Raw genomic sequence first — 25,552 nt, 5'->3', positions numbered from 1 at the left:
CTGTAAGGTCGCAGGGTCAAGTCTTTGGAGTGCAAGCTGAAGACGTTAGGTCAACGGTTCTGGTTGGTCCTAGGGCGTTCCCTGGACAGACAGACGCATTCCTTAGCACGGAACACCCAACAGCCGCTAACAGCACGGTTAGAGGATGGAGTTTTTCGAGATGGAGAGACCTGTTGAAAGAATGAGTTTCAAGAGCAAAATGTGTAAAATCATGAGCAGAAAATGTTTCTTAATATTGTGTCTTCTTATGCTATTTAGTTTAATGATGTTTTTGATGGGATATATTATATTCTCTTTTCAAGGGACGTTTGCACCCACTACACAGCCCATACCTTCTTCTACTGTTTCTTCGCATTCCTTTCATCCTTTGCCTGAACATGAATCCATTAGAAGATTGGAATTCGTTAATAACTCCTTTGTTCAACTTCTGCACCAACACCAACTAATAGTGAACACGACTAACTGTTGGGTGTGTGGTCTTATGCCTCATACTACTGGTAAAGGTATTCCTTACCTGGTCCTGCCATTCAGCTACAATGGTTCTGTGTGGGCATACAGAACGATGTTCATCTATGCACGTGAAGTCTACCCCCTACGTTCTGTGAAGGACAATCCTAAGAATAGTGCTCTAGTTAAGGGTATAGTCGATATGATTAGAGGAGTTAGTTCCTATGAGACAATCCCGAGAGATGAGACAGTAGCGTATATTGGATGGAACGTGACTGGATATGGAGTTAGTATGAATGAGAACCAGCGAGCGAAAAGATCCTCTCCGATTTGGATCGTACCCCATCAGGGTCATCTTTGTCTGCAAGGTAATGGCAAGAATCCCAGATCTCAGTTAGGGAAGAGCATCTGTACGGAGACGTATGTTTTTGCGTCCCAGACTTCCCCATCGTTTCTAGCGGCTAAGGGTACCTATTTCATCTGTTACGATAGAGCGTACACATGGTTTCCCCCTGACTTCTCGGGCACATGTTTTGTCTCATTCCTGTTGCCTCCTACCTATACAGCCACGGCAGATTACCACAAGACGAGAATTGTTAGAAGTGTCTTCAGTAAGGAAGATACTGCAGGACAAGAATTTGGAGATTTCTTGAAGGGTTTTCTGCCGTTTTGGGGACTGATGGCTAACAGCAGGAACATCCGGCAGCTGACGAGAGTGGTTGAGTCCACCGTAGTTGAAACTGCCGATGCCCTTAGTAACTTGACTGCTGAGCTCCAGTCGGATCGTCTTATGACTCTCCAGAACAGAGTTGCATTAGACGTCATACTTGCAGATAGAGGAGGGGTATGTAAAGTGATCCAATCGAGCTGCTGTGTTTTTATTGCAGACAATGCTCCGACCGTATACCAGGCCATTTCCAAGCTATATAAGATCTCCGATTCTATACATGTGGCTAAAGGAGAGTGGTCGTTAATGGTATGGTTCTGGGAACTGTTATCCACCTGGGGATGGAAGATTCTGATGGCCATTGGGATGGATTTAGCGATTCTGTTTCTGTTCTGTCTTTGTGTGCAGTGCGCTCCCGCTATATGTGGCCTCGGTGCTACTACGTGTGCAAGGAGCCCTGTCCCAAGAGAGGTACTAAGCAATAGGATTATTCTTCAGCAACATCTTGATGATCTGATGAATATAGACCTGGACTCAGATTGACGTGAGTGTAGGTTAATTGCCTATGTAAGGGCAAAAGGAGGGTCTGAGGTTCCGCGAATCCTGAACCTGTTTCATAAAGGTCATTGTTCTGTTACGAATTTGGTAATAGCGAACCGTAACCAGTTAGTACGGCAAGCATGAGTGTTTTCGTCACGTTACGCTGATGGATTCACTACGAATTTAGGGATTCGTTCTGTGCCCTTGGGTTCCATTTTGTGTACGGCAGCCATTTTGTGGTTGCCCTCACATAGGCTGATGACTTCGACTAAACGAGTCTTTAGCGCACGTACACTTTAGCTGACTTCTGAATGACCCGAGCGAACGACCCTCTTGCCTGAAGCCGAACTTGTTAGGCCAGTTCCTTTCCCAGTAGCTGATCGAGATTGAGGATCAAGGCACAGGAGATCATAAACACGTTATTGCACACAACTATGTCTTATCTTACTCACACCTGTCTCTGCTCCTTTCTTTATGACCTGTTTACGATGAGGAGGTGCCCGTTTTTATGATGGGTTCGATCGACCTGCCTGATGAAGAATGTTGGGTTTGACCAATGATCGATCGTGGGCTGGGCAACTGAAAGTGTGTTTTACCGTCATGCGATACCTCTGATTTGGATACATGTGATTGGACTGTTTGTAAATGTAAGGTATTTGTCTGGAATGTGACTTTTGGCATAAAAAGGATGGCTTGCTTTGTAAAAATTGAGCAGTCTCCCACGAATATACAGCTATTGTACTTCGTGGATCTCTGTTTCTGTTTGCAGCCAATAAATTCGATCTTTGACGTCACCAAGAAGATTCCGTGTCTCTGTATTTAGAAGACAGGTGAACTCGGAGACTTTGGGCGTGTCCCCTGACGCCGCTAGGTCTTAAATAACCCGGTTCTTTGTTGTCCATTGGAATTTCACCCCTTTTTTCAGTAACCGAGTGATTGGAACAATCAATTGGGAGAATCCTGATATAAAACGCCGATAAAAATTGGCGAATCCCAAAAATCTCTGGATTTCTTTGACATCTTTTGGAGATGGCCAACTCTCAACCGCTTGTACCCTTCCAGGATCCATCATGATACCTTGAGGAGACAGCACAAAGCCCAAAAATTCCACTCTTTCTGAGCTGAAAACCCACTTTTCCAATTTCACGTAAAGACGATGAGAGCGGAGTCGTTCCAACACTGTCCTGACATGTTCTGGATGGTCTTGTGGATCTTTGGAATAAATCAAAATGTCATCCAAATATATGACTGCAATCTTGTCAATTAAATCTCCCATGACATCGTTGATAGAGTGTTGGAACACCGCAGGAGCGTTGCAAAGCCCAAAGGGCATTACTCTGTATTCAAATAACCCAAACTTGGTCCTGAACGCCGTCTTCCATTCATGGCCTTCTTTCATTCTGACCAAACGATAGGCACCACGAAGATCTAATTTGGTAAAAATGTGTGCGTCTTTGATTTGATCTAAAAGAACAGAAATCAAAGGAAGTGGTAGTCAATGCATGGCCTCAGGGCTCCTTCCTTTTTCGGGATAAAAAACAAAGGGGACGAAACGGGATATTGAGAAGGTCTTATAAACCCATTGGCCAGATAGCGATCTAAATATTCCTTCAGATGTTGATTCTCAATTTCAGTTAGGGCGTAAATTTGGCTACATGGAAGGACAGATCCCGGTTCCAGATCAATGGCACAATCGTAAGGACGATGTGGGGGTAATTGCTCAGCTTCCTGCTCACTAAAAACTTCTTTAAACTCTTGATACTCTCCTGGTATTTCAGTAGAATCTACTACTCCAATTGACTGTCCTCCAAACGAGAGCAATTGAGCTTGTGAAGGTTCCATGACCACAGGAGCGCATTGATAGCAATGTTCTTGACAAAAGGTGGATTGCATCTTGACCGTCCGATTTTCCCAATCAATAGTAGGATTATGAATCGTTAACCATGGCAATCCGAGAATCATTTGAAACTGAGGGGCATCAATTAAATACAATTGTAACATTTCCCGATGTCCATCTGAATGGATTATCTCCAAAGGTTCTGTGTGACTGGTGATGGGTCCAGATGACAAATTTGTCCCATCGACTGCTCGCACAGGTTCACTCTTAGCCTTGTGAATTGCACGAAGGCCCAATTGATGAGCATATTTAATGTCGCAAAAATTTCCAGTGGCTCCAGAATCCAGCATTAAGGCCACTCCTGCAATTTCTTGATTCCGAAACCTTAAGGTCACATAAAGAATCACATGAGGGATCAAAGTCTGTAATGTATTCAAAATCGAATGAGAATCTGGGATCGTTTTCTCATCTTTCGCCATCAGAGCGACCCCTTCTACTGATGGTTCAAGGCGTTTCCCTTCACCGGAATTTTGTGTAGTTTAGGACACTCTTTTACAAAATGCCCTGGCATACCACAATAAAGGCACAATTTCTTCAGCCGCCGCTGATCCTTTTCTTCTTTGCTCAAAGGACCTCGCACGGCTCCAATCTGCATTGGTTCTACTTCGGAATTCACTCCTGAGCCTTTTGCTCCATCCGATCTTGCTCTGTCAAAACGTGGGACATTCATCCGAAATTCCTTTTTCTTTTCTCCTTTCCTCTCACCACTACGAAAATCCAATTCAAGAACTAAATCCACTAATGAAGAGAGTTCCGTAGGTCTATTGGGAATTTGTGCTAAGGAATCTTTAATGTCATCTCGTAATCCTCGATAAAAGAGAGCTGCTCTCTTTTCCTCTGGCCAGTTGGATTCTACAATCAATTTGTTGAATTGTGTCAAATAAGTAATTAAATCTCCTGACCCCTGTCGGAGTTCTAATAATTCGTTATCGGTGGCCTGAGAGATTCTCCTCCTGTCAAAGATGCAAAGGAACTCTGTCTTGAACTAATCAAAATCATGCAAAAAAGGGTCATCTCGGCATACTAAAGGCATGGCCCAATTAGCAGCATCCCCTCCCAGAGAAGACAAAACAAAAGCCACACAGGACTGGGCATCAGGAAACAAAGTGGGACGACACATGAAATGTAAAGAACATTGGGTCAAGAACAACTGAGCCTTTTGGGGGTCTCCCTGAAATCTTTCTGGGGCTGCTAGCGGAATCAATGGAGAAACTGAATGGATGACCTGGGCTACTGTCCTAGGATCAGTATCTGGTGTTGCCTTGCTTGAATTGGAAGATGGACCCACTGGATCACCCATGGCGAGCCCGTCTACCTTTTGGGAAAGTAACATGGTTTCCTGACGAGAAGCTATCAATTCCTGTTTTAAAGTCTTGTTCTCCTCTCTGACTGCCCCAATTTCCCGCTGGATACCTACAAGCATATCTCCTAACACCTTTAAATTAAATCCCTCTGTCATTCTGCTTGGGCGAGTAAACTACGTGGGCACTTCAAACTGTCAAGTTGCCTTCCAAGTCTTCGCAGAAGCAGAATGGACGCTAGTCCCTATGCCCACCCGCCGGTAGCGCCGCTTGATAAGCAACGTCACCAACTGGGGGGAAAAGGGGAAGTGGACAGAAAGAGAGACACCTCGACTACAGCTGACACTCCTGCGAACCCTTCTAGAATCTTCTAGTGCATTACTGAGTCGCTGTCAGGTACCTAATGCACAGAGGGGAAGAGAACATAAATACTTCCTTCTATACTGTACTATTACCTTTAATTAACATTTATAACTATTCCTACCAGCTGTTTTCAGAGTATTGCCCCTCTCCTATTTGTGGTACTGCACAATATCGAAAAAGTGGAGGTATTCAGTTCTAGAATAAAGGAAACAAGGTTAGAGTCTGTAATGGCAAGTTGTACTACTCCTTAAGGGACATTAACAAGAGTCTCTACCTCCTCCAATGGTGTTTGCCTCAGGAATAATTTAACTGTCGAATAATTTGCTAGCAGAAGCTGCACTGACGATTCTCAGATGATCCAAGGTGTAGCGCGCAAAGAGGAACAAGGGAGGGAAGAAAGGAGAAGGCAAGAATTGGGTAAGCGCAAGGGAGTTTCAATCCTCTGGATTAAGGGGGAAAAGCTGCAGCGCAGTGGCTGTCTAGAATGGCTGGGTCTTACTTGAAAGATGAGTTGTCGAGAGTTTTGCCGCCTGCCGCCTTCTATGCTCCGACACCTCCACTCAACAATGGAAAGAGGGGGTGAAGCGAAAGCTGCTTTACAGGTTGATAGTCGTTTCCAGAATTAGAACAAGTTCTGACTGAAGAAATGTCCGTTTAAACCCTAACGGACTCTAAGACGAGATTCTGCAACCTTGAACTCCTACCGCAAAACTATAGACTCGGTGTACTCAGAAGTGGTACACCCTTAATTCACTCTAACCCCTAAAAGTACTTTAAACTCCATTTTCGCTGAAAACACGGAGAACAACTCTTCAACTGCTCTTCGTGACAAATCCTTGTTGAAGTGCGCAGATGAGAACGCGTGCACTTCCCACAATGCCTACAACCTCGGAATGTACAGATAGACAGCATAGCGCTGCTAGCGCGGCGGCCATCTTATAGTGTCCAGAGCTAATGAAGATCACGCCACAAGTTCACCAAGTTAGGCTTTACAATAACTCGGTGTCTCTTTCCGGCATGACGGAGCTTAGGCCACATTACAGCACTAACAGAATGGTTCCTGACAGGTTCAGATCCCCGAACACGGAGTGGTGGAGATGGATGCCCTCGCGGCTTCCAGTGCGGTAACGCAAGCGATCCCGGAGAAGCCGGCAGGAGCCCCGGGGAGAGTTCTCTTTTCTATGTGAAGGGCAGGGCGCCCTGGAATGGGTTCGCCCCGAGAGAGGGGCCCGAGCCTTGGAAAGCGTTGCGGTTCCGGCGGCGTCCGGTGAGCACTTGCTGGTCCTTGAAAATCCACGGGAGATGGTTTAAATCTCGCTCCGGGCCGTACACATATCCGCAGCAGGTCTCCAAGGTGAACAGCCTCTGGCATGTTGATCCGTAATTTCGGGTTAAGGATTGGCTCTAAGGACTGGGTCGGTCGGGCTGGGGCGCGAAGCGGGGCTGGGTGTGCACCGCGGCTGGACAAGGCGGATCCCTCCGGGGTGTCGGCAACTCTGGACGCAATGCAGGCCCTGCCTGTGGATTGCCCCACATGCGATGGTCGCCTCTCCCCGTGCCCCCTTTGAGGGGGCACGAGGCTGGCGTTCTGCCTCGGCTGGCGCCTAGCAGCTGACTTAGAACTGGTGCGGACCAGGGGAATCCGACTGTTTAATTAAAACAAACCATTGCAAAGGACCGAGACGGGTGTTGACGCAATGTGATTTTTGCCCAGTGCTCTGAATGTCAAGTGAAAAAATTCAATGAAGCGCGGGTAAACCGCGGGAGTATTTATGACCATCTTAACCTATTCTCGGTTGTAGTGGCTTTTACCTCCCAATTGTCCCGCAGGTAACTGCCTCTGAGTGCTAGAGTCTGCGTAGAGAAGTATATAGAGATAGGCCAAACAAGGTTCTATCATGGCAGCGAGCGTGAAAGTGAGAAATGGCGTAGCACACAAACCCAATTCCAGATGGGATAGTTCCAGGAGAATAAAAACCCTGTTAAGATGGCGTAAGGAGGTGCTGTCTTTCCCAGCAATCATTCACCTCCTCACCGAATTTTGACAAACCAGCACCCGCTTCAAACAATGCAACAAGCAGCAATGATTCAGATCACTATTTAGGCCTTAGTTCACCCTCCATAGCAGAAGATGACCCAACAGTAGACCTCAGCAAATCCATCGAGTTTGTGGCCACCTCAGCCAAGAATGACATTGGTACACCAAACTTTGAAAATCTTCCCTATGTATACGAGCAAAGATGTAATAACAAAGAAAAGTGACTAGACAAAAAAAGTCACTTATTGGGAGTACCCAAACGAATAATATAAATGTGACTTGTGTGGAGACATATTGGGAACTTTTAAAGAACTGAGGAAACGTGTCTCCAACAAGCACAAAGGCTTCTATCTTAACACATACTGCTCAAAATGTGATAAAGAAGCCAAATACCACAGTATTGCATGCCATTATGCCAAATGTAAAGTAAGACCTCAAAAAGGAGAGCTGCCATTCCTGTGCAGCTTCTGTGACCTCAGATTTGGAACCAAAATTGGTGTTTCCCAACATGCTCGGCCTGCGCATCCAAGAGCACAAAATGAGGCTAGACTAGCAGCTCTAGCAAGCAGCAAACCGTCAAAATTATGGTCACAGGAAGAAATACTGCTACTAGCAGAATTGGAAAAAGTATATGAAAATAAGAGGAATATTAATGTGCTGATGGTCCCACATTTTGGCAATAAAAACAGAAAACAAATTGCAGAAAAAAAGAAGAGATAGGAGAGATAAAAGCAAAAAATCCGCAAAAGATGTACTGCAAGCATCACATTTTTCTGAGAATGACTCTTGTGATGAACCAGAGGTTACAATGGAAGTAACAACAGAAGAGCGCAGAGACTTTATCAATCGCAAACGTGCGCAAAAAATCAAGAACTTTGATGAACTGGAAGACAGAATCACAGAAATCGAGAAGTACACCCAAAACGTAGAGCAACATGATGCTGCTATGGATCTGATGGATGAGGTAGTGACTTATATCGCAGAAAACACCACTGATATGAGTCCTACACCAGCACCGTTAGCAAGCGGGGTGTCTTCGGGCTCTCCTCTGGATCCACTTCCCCACAAATATTGGAAACTCTTTCAGGATGAACTTTTTCCACCTTTATATTCCATCTGCCTCCAGTCCTTCAACTCGGCTATGGTTCCTGATAGCTGGAAGCTAGCGGTGGTTTCCCCTCTCCTAAAGAAGCCCACGCTTGACCCCACCTGTCTGTCGAATTATCGGCCAATCTCCTTGCTCCCCTTCCCAGTCAAGATCATGGAAAAATTTGTTACCCGGTCTCTTTCCAGCTTTTTGGAAAGTAACATCTGTCTGGAGATGGCCCAGTTCGGCTTCCGGCCAGCTCATGGTACGGAGTCGGCACTGGTGGTCGTGTTGGACAACCTTCGATCTCTGGTCGACAATGGTCGAGCAGCCTTTTTAGTGCTGCTCGACTTGTCGGCCGCGTTCGACACGGTCAGCCATCCCATTCTTATCAATAGGCTGGAGGAGGCCGGGATAGCAGGTTTGGCTAGGGACTGGCTGATTTCGTACCTTCAGAACAGGCATCAGGTGGTGGCTTTATCACCTTTCCGCTCAGATATTAGGAGAGTGGGACAAGGCGTCCCGCAGGGGTCTGCGATCAGCCCCATCCTGTTCAATCTGTATCTGTGCCCTCTGGTAAAATTGATCAAATCATTTGGCATCTCAGTGATCAATTACGCCGATGACACCCAGCTCATATTCTCCCTTGAAGGAGAAGATGCGGTGTCCACAGATACTTTCCATCGCTGCATGGCTGCCACGGCCAACTGGTTGAGAAACAACTCCCTTCAACTTAATAGTTCCAAGACCGAGGTACTCCACTGCTCCTCAGACCGTGTCCCGCGTGCTTTGCCGACTGATTTCTGGCCTTCTTCCTCCTTGGGTAAAGTGGTGGCGGTGGATTCTGCCCGTAACCTTGGAGTGATGTTTAACTCTAACCTTCAGCTGAACGGCTTTGTTGACAAAACCATCTCTACTTGCATGATGCTACTCCGCACTCTGCGGAAAATTCTCCCCTTGTTGCCACTTCAGGCTAGGCCAGAGGTGGTGCGTGGCATTATCCTTAGTAGGATAGATTATTGTAATGCCTTGCTCCTGGGGGCTCCTGGTAATTTGATCTCTAAGCTGCAGCGCATCCAAAACATGGCCGCAAAATTAGCCCTCTCTAGGCCTCGCGCTGCCTCCTCATCCCTTGCACTTAAAGATCTGCATTGGCTGCCAGTCCAACAGCGAATTCTTTTTAAATCTTCCTGCCTGGTCTTTAAGGCTTTACATGACCAAGGCCCAGCCATGTTATGGAACCTCTTCTCTTGGTACTACACAGCGAGACCGTTACGCTCCTCCTCATTATATCTGGTCGTGGTTCCAAGGATCCATAGGCTTCGGATGGGGGGTCGATCCTTTGGATATGCAGCCGCCAAGCTTTGGAACTCCCTCCCTCTATTCTTGAGGAGCTTGGAGGACCTCCCATCCTTCAAGAAAAACTTAAAAACTCATCTTTTCCCTAGATCTTGCTAAAAGCGTGTCTGTGTAGATGGTTCAGTGGCGTCTAAAGCGCCAGGATACCCTTTGGGTGGCAGACCGCGCTATATAAGTGCACAATACATACATACATACATACAAGTGGACCACCAAATGAACCAGCAGGTGAACTCAATAATGAGCCTACAAACTCTGCTCAAGATGAGCACCAGAACGCCTCAGTAGGGAACAAGATAACAAAAAAAGACAAAAATGGAAGGCTAAATCGAACGCACAAGAACAATTATGCCAAAGCAAAGGGCAGCTATAAAGAATACCAGGCAATGTTTAAAAAAGACAAAAAAAGATTGCCAGGATTATCACTGATCGGGCAGAAGATGCCCCTTGCCAAATCAGTGCTGATGAAATTTTTCAATTTTACAAAACATAATTGAGAAAGAAAACAAGAAAAATCCTAATTTTATGCCGATTGATCCGACACCAGAGGATTACGAAATTAGAAATCTATGTAAAGAAATAACACTGCTCGAATTAACTCATGCCTTCGAGAACTCCAATTTAAAGAAAGTAGTGGGGCCTGATAAGATTGGTCTGAATGACTTGTATAAAGTGCACAGCAAGCAACCAAGACTGCTGCCCAGAATTCTATCGACTTGGTTGATGATGAGAAAGGTACCAGAAATTATGAAAAAGAACCGATCAATTTTTATACCCAAGAATGTACCGATTAGTGAACTTAAAAAAATAATCAGTAACTGGCGTCCAATTACTATCGGTACTGCATTCATGAAGTTATTCACAAAAATACTAACTAAAAGACTCCTATTTTTTGTTGAATTGAATATGAGACAAAAAGGCTTCATGAAGGTGAGAGTTTGTCTCGAGAATCTGACTCTTCTGCAAAATATCATAAAGGGGGCACGAAAAAACAGTCACTCATTAGCAGTTGTGTTCATAGATATATCGAAAGCCTTCAACTCTGTCAGCCATGGTCACATTATACAGAGTCTCACAAGGCAAAGGGTTCCATCATACATCAGAGACATAATAAAGGACTTGTACACTGACTCAACAACATCTTTCAAGGGAAAGAACAACAAAGCAACTCCTGAAATAACAATGAAATCTGGGGTCAAACAAGGTGATTCTTTATCCCCACTACTATTTAACATTGCCATGGATCCTCTGATCTGTGATCTTCAGAAAAACGGCAAGGGCTTCACATTTGGATCAGATGGTCTTATTGAGCAAATAACCGCTCTCGCCTTTGCCGATGACATCGCAGTACTCAGCAGTACCTGGGAAGGAATGAGTACAAATCTGAAAATCATTGAAAAGTTCAGTAAAACTACAGGATTAAAACTTAATGTGAAAAAAACAAATGGATTTTATATCAGTCAACATAAAGAGAACATCCTGATTAACAACTGTAAACCATGGAAATTTGAAAAAGAAAATATTAAAAATTTCCATCCAGGAGAAAGTGAGAGATACCTCGGATTGAACTTTGATCCACACTGGTCATACAAGCAACAGCAAAATGAATGAGGTTCTTGTCAATTGGGCTCAGCAACTTGATAATCTACCACTTAAACCCACGCAGAAAATAGAAATTTTGTGTCAGTACTTGGTGCCTAAATTATCATTCAAATTGGAATTGACGGGAACAGAAGCAAAAACTTTAAATGTTCTGGATCAAACAATAAAAAAGTATGTCAAACACTTTCTACACCTTCCTGCATACACATGTGATGGTCTCCTATATTCGAAAACATCATTTGGGGGCCTCAGTAAACCAAAACTATGTACGCACATTGGTCTTAATAAAGTCAATAGTGTATTATATCTCAGGGCAGCTCCAGAACTGAACATAGCTCATTCCCTCATGTATGCAGGAGGAGATAGGAATGAAGAAATTAATAACATCATCTAAACATACAAACTCAACATTTTAGACAGTAGGTTTCTGAGCTATGATTTGAATTTGTTAGCAACATATGATTTGAGAAAAGAAGAGTTTGAGAAATGGGCAAATCTCCCTGTCCAAGGTGATGGTATAAAATATTTAGCAAGTAATCCAACCACAAACTTCTGGATCAGCAAGCATAACAAAATGAAAGAAAACCAGTACATAGCTGCGCTGGTGTTAAGAGCAAATGTTTTATATGCCAGAGAAACCATCACTAGGAGAAGAAATCGTGCACTTGCTACATGTAGGTATTTTAAGGATGTTTGTGAAACAATTTCTCATATTTCAGGCACATGTCCTAAAACTAAGGACATTAGGATAAAAAAACATAACACAATTCTGGAATTGCTCATTGATAGAGCAAAAAGGTGTGGTTGGATGGTATATAGGGAACCTCATGTTAAGAATAATCAAGGAGAACTATGAAAACCAGATGTAGTGTTTACCAAAAATGGTACAGCTGTAGTGATTGATGTTTCAATTTGTTATGAAAATTCTCAGAATTCCCTTGAATTAGCGTTTGAGAGTAAAGTGAAATACTGTCAGGATCTGTCACAGCAAATCAAAGATCTCACAAAATGCAACACTGTAAAATTTCATGGCTTTATCTTTTGATGTCATGGTATTTTCCCTCAATGTAATGATGTTGTTCTGGCTGATTTAGGTCTGCAAATGTCATTCCCATTCAAGAAAAATGTTTGCCTGACTACTTTAATGGACACTCTTAAAATGTGCCAAGTATTCATGGACAATTGAATATCAAGCTTATACTGAGATGTACACTTTCTTGCAACACACATGTCACCCTTATAAAGCATAATGTTTTAACACAAAGGTTTATAGTTGACACAAGATTTAGCATAGATGTAAAGTTTATAGATGTGAATTGTTTTAGATGTGCTTTTTTTTATTGGATGTGCAATTTGTAGATGTGTATTTTTTATATAAATGTGTGCTTATAACAATTTAGATATAATTGTGTACATCATACTTATTGAAATGTCTTCAATGAAGAATAGGTCTCAAATAATCGCATACACATAATTATCACACATTGATTATTGATGTCCTGCTAATCACATTTTAATTTCTCAGGACTGTTCATAGACAATCTTAAAATTGTTGGAATAGTACTGCAGGGTGTATTATCTCTGGCCTATACGTGATCCCAGTTCCAGTGAGGACAGCGTGGCTGTACTCCAGAGCGAAAGAATGTTGTATTGTTGGAAGCAAAACTGAATTGACGCTGATGGGCAGCATAATAACCCATAATGAGCCACCCTGAGGTGGTACAGATAGCCAAATGCCTCGTCATCTATTAAGTGATGTGCATTATTGGATGAATGAGATTCCCACTGTCCCTACCTACTATCTAGCAAAACCACAGCCAAGGAAACAGGCTTGGCAGAATCAGCGTGGAAAGAAGGCCATTGAGCGTGACTCTAGTCTGGCACTGTGAAGAGACATGAGAGGTGTAGGATAAGCGGGAGGCCCTCAGGCCGCCAGTGAAATACCACTACTCTTATAGTTTTTTTCACTTACCCAGTGAGGCAGGGGAGCGAGCCCCATGGGGCACTCACTTCTGGCTCCAAGCGCCCGGCGACTGCGGAACACGACCTGCTTCAGGGACAGTGGCAGGTGGGGAGTTTCACTGGGGTGGTACGCCTGGCAAATGATAATGCAGGTGTCCCATGCGAGCTAAGGGAGGACAGAAAACTCCTGTGGAGCAGAAGGGCAAAAGCTCCCTTGATCGCGATTTTCAGTATGAATACAGACCGTGAAAGCGGGGCCTCACGATCCTTCTGACTTTTTGGGTTTCAAGCAGGAGGTGTCAGAAAAGTTACCACAGATATAACTGGCTTGTGGCGGCCAAGCGTTTATAGTGACGTCGCTTTTTGAACCTTCAATATCATTGTGAAGCAGAATTCACCAAGCGTTGGCTTGTTCACCCACTAATAGGGAACGTCAGCTGGGTTTAGACCATCGTGAGACAGGTTAGTTTTACACAACTGATGATGTGTTGCTGCAATAGTAATCCTGTTCAGTACGAGAGGAATCGCAGGTTCAGACATTTGGTGTATGTGCTTGGCTGAGGAGCCAATGGGGCGAAGCTACCAACTGTGGGATTACGCCTCTAAGTCAGAATCCCCCCTAAACCGTAACGATACCGCAGTGCCGTGGAGCCTCGGTTGGCCTGGGATAGTCGGCCTCTCTTGGGGGGCCAGTGCGTAGAGCCGCTCGCTTGGGGACCAGAGCGCGGACAGAAGGGGGCCGCCTCCATCCCCCTTAGTGCACCGCATGTTCGTAGGGCATCGGGAGCTAAATCATTCATAGACGACCTGATTCTGGGTCAGGGTTTCGTAAGTAGCAGAGCAGCTACCTCGCTGCGATCTATTGAAAGTCATCCTCTGAGCCAAGCTTTTGTCTCTCCATGCATGGGCGCCCGCGGATACCCTCCTCCACCACACCCAGGAGTGGGTCCCTCTGCTGCCGGGCCGGCCCCGTCCCTGCCCCACTGGGGTGCTGGGATGGGGCCACCATCCCTTGCAGGTTGGCAGGGTGACCAGATGGCCTGGGCCGGCTGGGCCTCCCCTTCCTGCTGCTTCCGGGCAAGTCGAGCGTGGAGGCGAGCAGCAGCAGCCCCGGGAAAAGAGCATCCCAAACGGGTGCCTCAGAGCGCCTGGCCACCCCCGCTGGACTGCAAGGGTGACTGGGTATGGCACCCTCCCAGGCCATCCGTGTGCCGGGTCGTCCCGGGTCATCTGTTCGCCTTGCTGCGTGACCAGATGGCCCTGCGGGCCGGGCGACCAGATGGCCCTGTGGGCCGGGCGACCAGAAGGCCCTGCGGGCCGGGCAACCAGATGGCCCTGCGGGCCGGGCAACCAGATGGCTCTGCGGGCTGGGTGACCAGATGGCCCTGTGGGCTGGCGTCTGGGTTAACTCCAACTTTTGTCCTTCCCCAAACTTCTGTAAGCCCCCACTACGTGGGCTTAATAGTCAAGAAAAATGGACTCCCCGGGCAGGCCGTCGGGGAGAGGACATGACCGGGGCTTAACCCTCCTTGGTTCTGGCTGAGGGTCCAGGTTCTGGGGACAGGGGCTGCCCTGGGGGGCCCTCCACAGCCGGGCTAGGGTTCGGAAGCGGGGATGAGGGCCACCATCCCTTGCAGGTTAGAAGGGTGACCAGATGGTGTGGGCCGGCCGGGCCTCCCCTTCCCGCTGCTTCTGGGCATGTCGAGCAGTGAGGCGAGCAGCAGCAGCCCCGGGGAAGAAGCATCCCAAATGGGTGCCTCAGAGCGCCTGGCCACCCTAGCTGGACTACAAGGGCGACTGGGTATGGCAACTTCCCAGGTCATCCGGGCGCCGGGTCATCTGGACGCCTGGCTGCGTGACCAGATACCCCTGTAGACAGGGCGACCAGATGGCCCTGCAGGCCAGGTGACCAGATGGTCCTGCGGGCAGGGTGACCAGATGGCCCTGTGGGCTGGCGGCTGTTTTAACTCCAACTTTTGTCCTTCTCCAAACTTCTGTAAGCCCCCACTACGTGGGCTTAATAGTCAAGAAAAATGGGCTCCCCGGGCGGGCCGTCGGGGAGAGGACGTGACCGGGGCTTAACCCTCCTTGGTTCTGGCTAAGGGTCCAGGTGCTGGGGACGGGGGGTCCAACGGGGCCCCTGGGGGGCCCTCCCCAGCCTGGCTAGGGTTTGGAAGCAGGGACCAGGCCCGAGGCTTGAGCTCAGTCCGGCAGACCATGGGGGTGTTAGATCCTCCCCGTCCTGCAAGCCAGCTGAGGGTCCAGGCATTCATCGGGTCCAAGGGAAGCTCTTCCCAGCCTGGCTAAGGTTCGGAAGCAGGGACCGGGCCCGGGGCTTGAGCTCTGTCCGACAGGCCTTGGGGGTTATGGAGCCTCCCCGTCCTGCAAGCCAGCGGAGGGTCCGGGAATTCATCGGGCCCATGGGGGGCTCTCCCCAGCCTGGCTAGGGTTCAGAAGTAGAGACCAGGCCCGGGGCTTAATCTCCGCCTGGTAGGCCAATAGGTTGCTAGATAACCCCCGTCCTGCAAGCCAGTCCAGGGTCTGGGTGCTGGGTACAAGGGGGTTACGTTGGGGGCTGGGGGAGGCTCTCCCCGGCCCGCCGGGGCAGGCTCTCCCCGGCCTGGCTCAGTGTTCGGAAGCTGAGACTGGGACCAGGTCCGGGGCTTGAGCTCCGACTGGTGGGCCCGGTGGTGCGGGAACCCCTCCATCCTGCAAGCCAGCCATGGGTCTGGGTGCTGGGGACCTGGGTCCACCGGGACCCGTGGAGGCCCCCCCCAGCCGGGCTGAGTGTTGGAGCGGGAACCGGGGCTTGAGAGCTCCGTCCGGTGGGCCCTGGGGAGCGGGACACCCCCGTCCAGCAAGGCAGCTGAGGGTTCAGAGACTAGGATCTCCCGGGGAGGCTCTCCCCGGCCTGGGTAGGGTACGGAAGCTAGGACTGGTCCCGGGACTTGAGCTCCAACCAGCAGGACCCGGGGTGCGGGAGCCCCCGTCCTGCAAGCCAGCCGAGAGTCCGGACGCTGGGGACAACGGGGAGGGTCTCCATCCCTTGTTTCCAACCGAATCATACACAGTTCCAAACAACTGCTTACGATGCCTGCTACACGTTCGTGGGAGTCTAACTGATTCGGCCGGGATGCTTTCCAAACAAGATCAGAATTGGACCCGAAGTGTACAATCCAAATCAGTAAAAAAAAACATTTTATTGATATAAATTCATTTAAACTGACCATTGTAGGATATTCAATAATTCCATGGAACACATGTATGAAACAATAACATCACAGAATGACCAACAAAATAAACAAAAATAAGTACAATCAACAAACGTGCATATAACCTGTACAAAATATTCTACAAGGTGATAAATCCTCAAATAAACAATTAATAACTTTGCACAAAAAACAATTCACAAAGGAGAATCTAAAAGCATAATAAGTCACTTGAACTGGTTAAATATTTAATGATGAATCTTCTTAATATCTCTACGAGCATTTCGGCGTACAAAGCGACTTCTTCAGGAAAGTCACAGTAATTCCTATGCCACAGTGAAATGATGAAATGGTCAATGCAAGATGGATATGGAAAATTTGAGTATGGGGTCTAAAGTATGATGATTTCCTCGTTGGTTTGATATGTAATGTGCTTGAACCCAAGCAACCTAAAATCCAGATAGGAACCCAAGGTATCGTTTGTACTGGGTAGATCAGCAAAAACTTGAGAGATAGAGTAACTGTGATAAAAGGCTTCTCCAGGAGTCATGTTGCAAAATGTATGAGAAAAGGGGAAGGGACACAATTTTAAAGAGCAATCCCCACCCTGCTGTCAACAATGGCAATCAAGACCATATCCCCATGTTGTAACGCGCCCTGGCCAATAGAGGAAGTATGTTTAGCTCCCAATATCGCTGCTGGGTAAGAGCCACCATCATGCCCAGGTATTTAAAACTGTAAACCACCACCTGCAGTCTGTAGTCCACCTCGCTTCAGTCCAACACCCACCATAGAGACTTCCTTCAATTTACACTGAGTCTCGAGCCATTGCTGTTATGTGTCAAGATTTCCACAAGCTGCTGGAGTGTGTCCCTCAGCCTCTGGGAGAAATGAAGCATGTTATCGGCATTTAGTGACACACTGTCCTCTGTCCCCTCTCCACTCAAACACACTCAACCTGACATCAATGCAGATGAGCTCAGCCGAGGGCTCCATCACCAGGGTGAACTACAGAGGGAAAAGAGGGCACCCCTGATGAGTGCTCCTCTCCACAGGGAACTTCCGAGATCGTGCACCATTCAATTGGACCGTGCCCATAGTTCAGTGGTGAGAATTGACATCCACCCATGGAACCGATGACCAAAACAAATTTATTCTAGGACCACAAGTAGAAAGAACCAGTGGACCATGTTGAAGGTTCACTTTATATCAACAATTAGTAGAAATCCTGCATCGCATGGCAGCTCCCCAGAGAGTGCGAGCATCATGTGAAGGTGACGGATGCTATGTCTGGTGCTCCTACCCGGCATAAACCCATTGTGGTTGGCATGAATCACTGAACCTGTAAACATGGCAAACCATAAAGTCAACACTTTAGCCAGAATTTCGATCAAGAGATTGATAAGCGAAATCGGGCAGGATGGGCGCTTTCCATCTGGAGTTTGTCTGGCTGCAGTATCACCATGCGCGTAGTGCATCTAAGGTTCAGGGATAGTTGTCCCTGGGCAAGCACAGCATCATATAGACCAATCAAACGAGGGTTCAACCACAAGAAGCATTACTTGTACAACTCCAGGAGAAACCAGTGAGGGCCCAGTGCCTTACAAGAGGCATTGTGGCAGTAACCTGCTGCACCTCTTCCACTGTGAAGAGATAGGTAGCTCACCACTCCTAGAGGTCAAAAGTGTTTGCACTGGCATGTCGTGAATAATTGGGAGACCCTCCTGGGGGCAGAGGGTTCCCGGATAGCATACAGAGCCAAAAAGTGTGACAAAAATTCCCCCACCATGTGGTCTGCACCGCAGAGCATCAAGCCCTCAGAAGTGATCAAGTCAGACACCAAACTGCATATGCAGTCTACTCTCACCAGTCCATATATTAACTTGCAGGCCTTATAACCCAGTTAATACATCCACCCTTGGGAGTGGAGCTAGTTCAGCTACACTGAATCCAGCAGCTTCCTTCAAAGTGCCAGGTGTGCCTGGTAAGGTAACTAGACATAATATCGAGAAAAAACAAATCTAATGGACACAATATCGAAGTCAAAATATATAATGGAAAAAATATCGAATGGACATAATATAGTGGTTAAAAATATCAAAATGCAGGTTAGTAATATCGATTGTCAAAATAGCGAAGTACATAATATAGGCATTAAAATATATGAAATTTTTAATAATATCAATTTTTTTAAAGTGTTTTGTATGTTAGTATATATGTTGAAAGTGTAAATTATTTTTGTAATGTATGCTTTTTTAAGTAATGAATTTTAAGTTATTCAATTTGTGCGTAATTTAGTTCCGTAGCGGGTTTTGAGTTTATAGGGGAATAGGGTGGGAAGTAATTTAATTATAGTAAATTACATTTTAATTTTTAGGAATTATTATTTTTTAATTTAATTTTGCGTTTTAGTTCTGTATCGGGTTTATAGGGAAATAGGGTGGGAGGTAATTTAATTATAATTAAGTAAATATTTATTTTCATTTACTGGTATTGATAATTAATTTATTAAATAATTTTTAATTGGTAATGAATTTTTATTAAGTGGGAATTATTTTTTATTTGATTAATTGATAAGTATGTTAATTGTATTAATCTATTATTCATAGTGGGTTGTGGGTTTATAGGGGAATAGGATGGGAAGTAATTTATTTGTAAATAATTAATTATTAAAATTATGTTTGTGTTTTGATAAGTATTTACTGTCAATTAATTATTAATTGGTATATTTGTTTTATTAATTAATTTGTGGTATTGAAAATTAATTTGTTAATTAATTATGAATAGTTAATTAATTGTTAATAACTAATATGTATTTGTATATATAATTGAGTAATTATTCAATATTATGTAATTGGTAATTATTTTAATACATTTTGTATTGGTATTAATATATATATTTTTTTAAATTAAAATATTAAATTATTACTTTCCCTACTGTTGCACTCACTGGAGTGGGAATAGTAATTTTTACCCTCCCGATATCCAAATCTTTCCTTACTGCTGCACTCTCTGGAGTGGGAATAGTAATTTTCACCCCTACTCTATCCAACGCTTTCCCTACTGTTGCACTCACTGGAGTGGGATTAGTAATTTTTACCCCTACGCTATGCAACGCTTTCCCTACTGTTGCACTCACTGGAGTGGGAATAGTAATTGTTACCCCTAGGCTATCCAACACTTTCCCTACTTTTGCACACACTGCCGTGAGAATAGTTATTTTTACTCTCCCGCTATCCAACGCTTTCCCTACTGTTGTACTCCCTGGAGTGGGAATAGTAATTTTTACTTTTACGCTATCCAACGCTTTCCCTACTGTTGTACTCACTGGAGTGGGAATAGTAATTTTTACCCTTGAGCTATCCAACGCTTCCCTACTGTTGCACTCACTGGAGTGGCAATAGTAAATTTTACCTTCTTGCTACCCAACGCTTTCCCTACTGTTGCACTCTCTGGAGTGGGAATAGTAAATTTTACCCCTACGCTATCCAACGCTTTCCCTACTGTGGCACTTACTGGAGTGGGAATAGTAATTTTTACCCTCCCGCTATCCAACGCTTTCCCTACTGTTGCACTCACTGGAGTGGTAATAGTACATTTTACCCTCCCCCTACCCAACGCTGAAAATATTGAATTTTTTTTATTAATATTGCGTTAATATATATATATATATATATTACCTACTGGTGGTCGCCAGTAGGTATATATAGTTAGGATTTTTTCTCTATGGGATTTTTGAAAATTCTATGTCTAATAACTTTGGCGTTTGTGGACGGAATTGGCTGAAATTTTCAGGAAAATTGAACATTTTGTTTCTGAGCAGCCCCTGAAAATTTAGGGGGGGTTCGTCAAGGGGGGGCCGAGAAAAAAGGGGGGTCCCAAAACGCGTTTTTCCCATGTTAATTTCCATAGGGCGGTTGGACTCACTTTTAGCTCGAACGGCTGAATGGATTTGCACGAAACTTGGCAAAATTGTAGGGACTGGTAGCCCGATGTGCCTTTGCTAGGTCTCAATATATGTGCTCCAGTGGATTTTGAGAAATTAACGTTCAAAAAAAGATATATATCTGTGACAGCGCTCCGGGCAGCGCTCCGCTTCGCGTACTTTTCGCGTTACGGAGCTTTGCGAAGCGAAGCTGATTGGTTCTCCGGCGTCTGTAAACATTCCAAACAGTCCGTAGCGGCCGCCATCTTGTCTCTCGGTAGGATCGAGAGACAAGAGGAGGCCAAAGCGAAGGGGCAAATGACCATAAGGGGGCATAGTAGATCCTCCCTGACCCCCTAGGTTTGATGTGGAGGTTTTAAAAGGGCCCCGCGGGGCAAAAAAAAATAAAAATCGAACGGGTGAATGGATTTGCATGAAACTTGGCAAAATTGTAGGGACCGGTAGCCCGATGTGCCTTTGCTGGGTCTCAATATATGTGCTGCAGTGGATTTTGAGAAATTAACGTTCAAAAAAAGATATATATCTGTGACAGCGTCCCGGGTAGCGCTCCGTTTCGCGTACTTTTCGCGTTACGGAGCTTTGCGAAGCGAAGCTGATTGGCTCTCCGGTGTCTGTAAACATTCCAAACAGTACGGAGCGGCCGCCATCTTGTCTCTCGGTAGGATCGAGAGACAAGAGGAGGCCAAAGCGAAGGGGCAAATGACCATAAGGGGGCATAGTAGATCCTCCCTGACCCCATAGGTTTGATGTGGAGGCTTTAAAAGGGCTCCGCGGGGCAAAAAAAAAAAAAAAAAACGTTTTTTTTGTGGGGTGCGCCCGGTTAGCGTAACGGGAAGCGGACTGGGGAGCGTACTACAAGGAAACAAGAATGATTGACTTTTAACTTATTGTATGTTTATAGACTTTTTTTTTTCTTTTTTTTCTGCTGAGTGACGTCTCGGCCTATCTCCACGGGATGCAGTCCCTACCATCTCGGCGTTTAAGCCCAGGGGGACCGGCAGTGTGGGAGAGATAACGTCTGTTAACGTTCGATTCGAAGGAAATCAGGAAGTGTTGAAAAACATTGTCTGCGCCAATCTTGCCTTTTTTCAAATGCCACACTTTTGTCGTGCACGGCAGCCATTTTAGATGCCTTGACCAGACCCACTCTCTGCACGCTGTTGATCCTTAGCATGGCTCCCCACCCTCGCAAGCATCTCCCCCAGGCACTGGTCACCCCCGCTCTCTGTCTTATGCATGGGCAATAAACCTCCCCCCATCTGCGCTGCTCTTCCCTGAGAAACACACCCTGTGCCCCCCCGACACCTCCCTTTCGCCCTATTCACTACCGCACCCTCTGACACTCCTCTTCCTCTGTGTCCGATTGTCCAGGCCGGTCCCAGGCTATCAGGTAGCCCTGCAGATGTAGTTTATGGCCCCAGCTGTAAAGAATCACCCCTCTTCAAAGGAGTTACAGTAGATCAAGGCCCCCACCCGATGAGATCCGTCACACCACACGCGTTCCTACTATCTGAAAACCATCCTGTATTGTGATTGGGGAGGGGACCGAGCCTGAAGCGGAAGATTCCAGGGATGCCTCTTTGTACATCAAAGTTTTTACAATTATGTGTCACATTAAAAATATATAGCACTCCAACAAAGTAGTAGGATTATAAAACTTTAATAACTTATAAATATATACAACGCAACAAAAACAGTAAAAACATTTAAACATTTTTAGGAAAAAAGAAGGAACAATGGTCAGTAGCGGTCAGTTGTGCGAATAGTCCCAAGGCAGCACAACGTCCTGAGTTCTGGATGGCACCCAGGTGATGTTGCCTGGGTGCCGCACTGGTTTTGGGTATCCTACAATGCTGCTCCGAATAACGGCGTGGGGCGTCCCGGGGGGTGGCTCGTCAGTAGTGGTCTGTTGTGCGAATAGTCCCAAAGCAGCAGAACGCGCTGAGATGTGGATGGCACCCAGGTGATGTCAAGTAAGTTGCCGCACTGGTTTTGGTATCCTACAATGCTGCTCCGAATAACGGCGTGGGGCGCCCCGGGGGGGGGGGGGTGAGGCGGCGTGAACGGGCCTCCCCAGGTGGAGGCTCGTCTGCTGTAGTGGGGCGCCCCTTTACCGTTTCAGTTGCCATTCCGCCCGCCTTTGGTACACTGTGTCAAAATCCGCCATTCAGCTGAGTTGCGCCCACTCTTGCGGTGCAGCGATAGGCGGCTGCCACAGGACTCTCAAAATGGCGGCAGGCTCTTTCCTTTTTGGGCCTGGTCCACTGAAATGGCCCTGGGACACCTTGGAAATCGGACGGTTGTCTGCTAGGTCTTGGACCCCATTCTAGAAAGCGTCCCCTCAGCCTTGAGGATTCTACAAAAGTCTTGGGGGCCCCCGACTCCTGCAGGCTTCCGGTGGGGAGCGGCTGCCATGATTGCTCGCGGAATGACCACGACGGAGCCACAAGATGGTGGTGCTCTCATGCTGACGCCAGCTTCAGTCTGAAACATCCAGAAACAAGGTGGGGCTTTCATCGTTTGGGAAAAAAAAAAGTTTTCATCCAATGAAAAGTGTTATTTTTAGGTCATATGATCAAGCCTTCCATCATTAGGAAACCAAAAGTAAAATGAACCAATGAAAAGTTTTATAAACAAGTCACATGACCTGTTATGCGGCATAGGGTATAAAAAGCGTAGAAAATCCGTTGGCACGTGAGGCGGCGTCAGTAGCGGACCGATGTGCGAATAGGCCGAAGGCAGCACAACGCGCCAAGATCCGGATGGCACCGAGGTGGTGTCTAGCAAGTTGCCGCACTGGTGTGGCCATCCTACAATGCTGAAAGTCGGCGTGGGGCGCCCTGTTGGCCTGTGAGTTCGCGTCAGTAGCGGACCGATGTGCGAATAGGCCGAAGGCAGCACAACGCGCCAAGACCTGGATGGCACCGAGGTGGTGTCTAGCAAGTTGCCGCACTGGTGTGGCCATCCTACAATGCTGAAAGTCGGCGTGGGGCGCCCCGTTGGCCTGTGAGTTCGCGTCAGTAGTGGACTGATGTGCGAATAGGCCGAAGGCAGCACAACGCGCCAAGATCCGGATGGCACCGAGGTGGTGTCTAGCAAGTTGCCGCACTGGTGTGGCCATCCTACAATGCTGAAAGTCGGCGTGGGGCGCCCCGTTGGCCTGTGAGGTGGCGTCAGTAGCGGACCGATGTGCGAATAGGGCCAAAGGCAGCGCAACGCGCCAAGATCCGGATGGCACCGAGGTGGTGTCTAGCAAGTTGCCGCACTGGTGTGGCCATCCTACAATGCTGCGCCGAAAGTCGGCGTGGGGCGCTCCGTTGGCCTGTGAGTTCGCGTCAGTCAGTGGGGGTTGTTTGAGGATCTGACTGCATTGGAAAGCAATGTGATGCTGTGCGTCGCCCCCAAGATGAAGGTTCCTCGGCTGCAGTGGGGCGCCCCTTGGTGTTTCACTCGCTATGCAGCTGAGTTGCGTGCGCACTTGCGGCGAATAGGCCGAAGGCAGCACAACAATATTTTCTGAATAGAAGACACCACAAGGGGCTGAGATTCGGTTGGCACCGAGGTGGTGTCTAGCAAGTTGCCGCACTGGTGTGGCCATTCTACAATCCTGCTCCGAATAACGGCGTGGGGTGCCCGAAGGGGGGGGGGGAGGCGGCGTGAACGGGCCTTCCCAGGTGGAGGCTCGTCTGCTGTAGTGGGGCGCCCCTTTACCGTTTCAGTTGCCATTCAGCTGAGTTTTGGCCGCTCTTGATGCTACAGCGACAGGCGGCTGCAACAGGACTCTCAAAATGGCGGCCTGTTCTTTGGATTTGGGCCTGGTCCACTAAAATGGCCCTGGGACACCTTAGAACTCGGACGCTCGAATTTTTTTTCCTTTCCTCTACATGCAAAAAAGGTAAATGCCCGGTACGTTACCTGCCTCATCTGCCACGATGTACTCTCCAGAGGAACCGAAAAAAAATATAGTTATGGTAACTATACCATGCATCGTCATATGGAGAGGTGGCACCGATTAATTATAGTGCTGCACAAAAGAGAGATTTGGAGGAGAACCCCCGACCTGCCAGTACATTCACCAAAGAAGTGGCACTGACAGCATCAGAGGCAAGGGAAACGGTCCCAAATATTTAGAAGAACTTTGGAAAGATTAAAATGACATGTTTAGATTGTGGCAAATTAATTTCATGTGGACAGATGAGTGTTACTCTAATAAATACAGCATATGAACATCATCATAGTCGATGGTTGGTAGAGACATTTTGACTATATCCTGGACCTGCCCGTCCTCGCCCAAAATGGCGCCGGAATAAATGGGACTCGTAACTCCTTGTTGTGTACTGGTTGCAGAACCTTGAAATCACGAGATACGTATGCAGTTTTGAAGCACATGGCGGGCGGGGACGAGAATTGATTGAATATTTCGACATCCCTATTGATATTAAGTTCTGATGTGTTATTGATTACTGTACTATTGAAAGTTCGAATTAACGTCACCCATGGTACTTGCCCGCAAATGTATATCTAGATAATTTTATTGTAACTGGCTCTGTCGTATTTTAATTATAAAATGTACGTCCACCGATTCCGCAACTGTTAGACACCTTATTTCTTGCAACCTAATGGCCCGCCCGTTACGTTCCTCTACAGTGTAAATGTCTACTCATCATATACGATTACAGTTTGCTCCGTGGCCGGCCCACGTGGTTATAGGCCCGTATTTGTATACTGACATTTTCACAATAAAGGTTTTTAAAAGAAAATATGGTAGTAGTATTTACATTGGTAAAGTTTTTAATAATAGTCACTGTTTTAGAATCAGTAAAAGGCAAGTGAAATAAAGCAGTCCAATTACATGAAGGGTAAAAGGTATAATACGCAGGAACGCAGTAAAGATAAATGGTCAAGGGCTGTTGTGTTTCTACTTCTGCAACATAAAGTGATCGATAAGAATCTGATATTCAGGCGTATCGGCGACTAAGACAGCAGGCCGAGCCTCTTTTGCTCAACGGCTCCGTCATGGGACGAAGAAACGCCCTTTTTCTCGAAAAAGGAATATATTTTACTTGCAGGACAGTTGTAAATTTTCCGGGAAAGTACATTAGCCTGGAACATTATAACATATGTTTAAGAAAAA

At 46.5% G+C, this 25,552-nt stretch overlaps 1 pseudogene; it reads left to right on the top strand.

The window, feature by feature from the left end:
* Positions 1-13,136: 13,136 nt before the first annotated feature.
* Positions 13,137-14,153, top strand: LOC144820820 (28S ribosomal RNA; annotated as a pseudogene).
* The last annotated feature ends 11,399 nt before the right edge of the window (positions 14,154-25,552 follow it).

This window comes from Lissotriton helveticus, chromosome 2_1 (assembly GCF_964261635.1).
Source record: "Lissotriton helveticus chromosome 2_1, aLisHel1.1, whole genome shotgun sequence".
Lineage (NCBI taxonomy): Eukaryota > Metazoa > Chordata > Amphibia > Caudata > Salamandridae > Lissotriton > Lissotriton helveticus.
Note: the sequence above shows the minus strand (reverse complement) of the source record. Positions and strands in the feature narration are given on the sequence as shown.